We start from the raw sequence: 5,055 nt of genomic DNA on the forward strand, positions 1-5,055 counted from the left end.
GGATAGGTTGAAAAGATGCACTTTTTGGGTCCCTTTGAGACTTAAAGACTAGATCTTATATGTTGTGACCATTCTAATGGATAAAGTTGGAAACTTTATTCATTATTGAGCTATTATGAACCATAAAAATATGATCTTGAGTGTTCTATCACTACTAGAAAAAGATCCTTTTACAACGCAAAAACCACGACACTCTTTGATTTATGTTACGCAAAAGAGAGTGACATTAAAAAAGTGTCATCTCTTCAAAAAAAAAAGTTAAGGATTAAGGTCACGCATTATTGCGTGCCATTAAATTAGTGTTATAAGAAAAAAAAATTAAAAACACGGAGAACGTTGTATCTTAAATGCGCGTCCTCTATAAGTGTCGCTTTATAATTTTAATGAACACGCGTTTTGTAGATACGGGGGAAATGAAATCCCAAAATTTTGAAAACCCGCCTTGTTCTTTTCTACCTTCTTTCTATCTTTCTTCTTCGCAATCGATTCTCCCATCTCCCTCCTCTCCGATCCGCTTCTCCGCTACTCATTCTCTTAAATGCCTCTTTCTTTTCTACCTTTTTTCTATTCCTCATTCTCCTCTCCACGAGCCGATGACCTTCATTTTCTACCTCCTTCTCTCTACAAACCCTGCAAAACCTAGTAGTCGCAGCCACCATCAATCCCTACCAACGAACCGTGGCAGTTGCAGCCGAAGACCTTCCTTTTTTCACAATCACGAATCTTAGTTTCTGATTCTCATAAACCCTAAATTTTTATTCATCGATTCCTATTCACTTAGGCAGTAAAATCACCTCTGTTTCTCGGATACCGACTGTAATTTTGCTCGTTGTCGCCTCCCCTGTGAAGCCAACGGCCGGAGATAGTCGACAGTTGCATCTCCATCGCAACCAACCCCCAGGTTCCATTTTTTCATCCTTCTTTTCTGCTTTTTTTTCTTCCTTTTTTTCCATCGCACTTTAAAATCGGGTTTCTGCTATTGGAGAAGCAACAAATGGGCATGTTGAGATGGGGGATGTTCGTGAAGCCCTAAAATTTGAACCTAGTTTATGATACACCTCCTTTGCAACCTTTCGTTTTCATATATTTCAGTCAAAATTTTGAATAACATGTATCATTTTTCCAATTTTGTGTTCTAAATAGTATTGTATGTATTTGGTTGTTCTATATCTGTTTCTTGAATTAACGTCAAAAAAAAGTTGTGTTTTCATTTTTTAACAAAACTAAAGGGGATAATTAGGAGTTAGAATCGAAACATATATTGTAATTTATTGGGTTTCAAAGTTAAACCTCATCAAAAGTTATAGACAATTATGGTTCTGAAAGCATTTAGCATTATGAAATATTGGTGTATTTTTCACTTCTTTTGTAAACGAATAAACAGAAAGCAAAAGCTTTTGTCAAACCAGGTTTAAATTAAACTAAAGCAATGTCAATTCCTAAAACTTGTGTTTGTGGATTTGTTATTTGTTAATATTCATAATCTATGATTTTATTGTAGGCTCTACGTGTTTGGGACTCAAGAAGGGGCTCAAAGATGATGAAGCTTCGAGGGCATACAAATAACATTAGGGCTTTGCTTCTTGACTCCACTGGGAGGTTTTTGTTCTTTCAAAATTTCTTAAGTTTTTTAAAATTAAAATTTATGTTTTCTTTGTGTAATTAAATTATTAGGTGATTGGGTTTCTAATTCTTTATAATTTTTCAATAATGCAGGTTCTGTTTATCAGGATCTTCGGATTCTATGATTAGGTAGCTTCCGTGTGTGTGTGTGTGTATATATATATATATATATATATATACACTGTACTCATTATTTTTTTTAAATATCAACTTTTTTTTATTTTTATAAATTATGGGATCTAGGACACCAAAGATGTGTGCATTCATATGCAGTTCACACAGATTTTGTTTGGGCACTTGCTAGCACTCCTACATTCAGTCATGTGTATAGTGGTGGTAGAGATCTTTCTGTAAGTTCACTTTTTTATATTTCAATGAAAGAAAATAAATATTTACTGTTTTTTGTTTTTTTGTGTTTTTTTATAGTTGTACTTAACGGATCTTTCAACAAGGGAGAGTATACTTCTTTGCACAAAAGAACATCCGATTCAACAACTAGCAATGCATGATTTATAAGGATCTACTCTTGTGAGTTTTTTTTATAATTTTTCATCTTATTTTTTTTAGACGAAATTACATTTTTGTCCTTATTTTGATGTTTCATAACGATTTTTGTCCATGAATCGTTAAATATAGCTATTCGATTGTTATGTTTTGTGAAATGACCATTTTGCCCTTGGACCACCAGGACCAAACCTGAAAAACAAGTATACCATAGGGACCACGTTCGTAAGTTTTGCTTATTTTTTAGTTAAGGTTTATAACATTTTATGGGCATATGACTATTTAGAATTATAATATTATTATTTTATAGTTTATATTGTTGATTGAATTATTTTGTTAATATATTAATATAACTTGTTATTTGAAAATATAGTATTTTGTTAGAAAATGTTATAAATCATTTAAAATGGACAAGTTTACAACATATTATCTATATAATGTTAAAAACCTTATTAAAAACACAATGAAAAGCTTTAAAGTTGGTCTATGTGGTTTACTGATTTTTTTTTTTTATGTTTGGTCCTTGTGGTCAATGTTAAAATGGTCATTAAAAAAATGAACAACTTAGTAGTTATATATAAGGGCCAAAAATTTTATGGATCACCAATATAAAGACCAAAATTGCAAACCAAATTCCTTATGGACAAAAACTGAAAAAACATTTACACTTAGGGATAAAAAATATAACTTACTATAATTTTAATCTTTCTTCTACATTAATTGAAAGTTGTGTAGAATCTTTACTGTTTATATATGCGTATATCTTGAAGTTTTTCTGTTTAATACTTCAAAAAACCAACTGATGTAATTTGACATGTATGTAGGTTCCTGATTATAAAGAACCAATATTCAGTATTAATGGAATTCCAGGAACCGTGTAATTTGAAATTATGAACAATAGACGACACGTTTTAACCAAGGTACACATTAAGTTTTTCATTTTATTTTATTTTGATAAAAAAAAGTTCAGTTTTGTAAAGAGAGTAAGAAATACGTCTTCTATAGGATAATGTTGGTTGTGTAAAGCTATGCGAGATCACTAAAAAGAAGGAAGAAGTTTTTGAGATGGTACATTTGACCATTTCATACATAATTTCTTTGAATTTTGAATTTTGGACTTTTGACCATGCTGTCCACATCCAAGTCAGCATTCATGTGTGGTTCACTATAGATAGTAGACTCGGAAACTTAACTGTCCCTTTGGACACCTCATAATGTTTTTCAACAAAAATGTATTATGTTGATCTTAACATCACCGAAAAAGCTAAGGACGATAAGGTAAATTATAATTTCATTATTTTATCAATATATTATTACATTGCAAAGAAATGCACCTCAAGGATATGTTCCCGTTTCTGCTAACGGATCTTTAGAGTATGTTTTTGCATTAGCAATGAATGATACGGAACTCTTCTGTTTCATTATTTAATTGTTGGATTCATAACAAAGATATTGTATGTTGAATGATATTTATGTTATCCTAAAAACATTTCAATTCATTTTGAAATTTATGTCTGGAGATTCCAATTCCAATTCCATTGGAATCTATTAAAATCCTCATTTATATTAAAAGCTAGATTTTTTATTTTACTTTTGGCGGATTAAGGATTTAAGAAGTAAGGAGAAGGAATTAAAAGCTAAAGAGACTGAATTGAAAATGAGAGAACGAGTGCTTGTTTAATTGAAATCCATTTTGGAATGGATATCTATTATTATATTGAACTTTTGAAAATGTCAAATCATTTAGCTAAAAATAGTTTTAAAATCCTTTCAGGTATGAAGTTTGTTATACCCTTTAAGCAACCTGTGGTTTCCGAATTGTATTTTATTTCATTATTTGTATTTCGATTTTGAAAGATTTCAAATCTTTTCAGGTATGAAGTTGTTAAACCAGGAAGTGAAGTAGTCCATAGTGTTGTACTAAATGAAGTCGGTTAGTTGGCTTATCTTTCTCTTTTGTCTAGAACAAACATGGGCATGATAGTACAGGTAAACAGGGGCAAAACGGTAATTAGCTAGGTCTATCTAAATTATAAGTTATAAACAATAAATAGTGATACAATGGAGCCTGATAATTGGTGGTGATTGTGAAGATGGGAAGCCTGATAATAGCCTAAAGAAGAAAAGAAACAAGACAAAAAAGAAGAATAAGAGAAAGAGAAAGAAGAAAAGGAGAAAAAAGAAGAGGTTCAAACTGATGTAAGTTGTTTGAGAAATATTCTCTCTCCATTTCGTCATATATGTGACATAATCATTCAAACATGTTGTCAACCTTTAGAATAGACGCATTAATAAATCAATCATAAATTTTTAATGTGTTTGTTACACTTACTAGACAATATAACAACACAGGTCATTGAAGGCCATAAGACATGGTTGGCTGATGCTGGTGATGTTGCCCACTTTAATTCCCTTAACATGGAAGCTAATGATAATGTTTGTCATTACTGCTTATTTGTTATAGGCTTAAATACAAGATTTCTTTACATTATGCTTCCACTTCCTCCTTTACATCAAGCATTATACTTTACTTTGAAAATCTACCTAGTAATAGAAATCAACATTCACTGCTATGGTTGGGTAGTTTTACAAAATTTAATGTCCTAATAAGAATTTTTTTTTGAATTGGTTAGATATTTCAATGTAGAACCGCTTACTAATAAAATTAGAATGTTGTAATAGAAGTTGGATGGATGCTATAAATATAATATAATACAGGAAATAAATGAAAGTAGGTTGCACAAATTGATTTTTGTCAATAAAACCAAAACCGCATAAACTTAAAATGGTCAGTTTTTTTTATATTTATTTGAAATCATATCTTGGTGCTGACACTCTTAAAAAGCTAAAGAAAGAACTCTCTGAGTTGGAGAGAGAGGTATTTTTACATGTTTACCCCTCGCAATCATTTGTATAATATTTATATTT

General features: G+C 30.8%; 2 long non-coding RNA genes across 2 annotated transcripts; both read left to right on the plus strand.

The window, feature by feature from the left end:
- Positions 1–435: 435 nt before the first annotated feature.
- On the plus strand, positions 436–1,956 carry LOC145090349 (uncharacterized). The gene is made up of 4 exons (XR_013701507.1): positions 436–901; positions 1,502–1,599; positions 1,717–1,752; positions 1,897–1,956. It is a non-coding gene; the product is annotated as an uncharacterized LOC145090349 (long non-coding RNA).
- A 99-nt stretch (positions 1,957–2,055) lies between these two features.
- Positions 2,056–4,717, plus strand: LOC145090351 (uncharacterized). The gene is made up of 3 exons (XR_013701508.1): positions 2,056–2,151; positions 2,952–3,047; positions 4,002–4,717. It is a non-coding gene; the product is annotated as an uncharacterized LOC145090351 (long non-coding RNA).
- Positions 4,718–5,055: the final 338 nt, after the last annotated feature.

Source organism: Lactuca serriola, chromosome 2 (assembly GCF_051521515.1).
Source record: "Lactuca serriola cultivar US96UC23 chromosome 2, Lser_US96UC23_V15, whole genome shotgun sequence".
Lineage (NCBI taxonomy): Eukaryota > Viridiplantae > Streptophyta > Magnoliopsida > Asterales > Asteraceae > Lactuca > Lactuca serriola.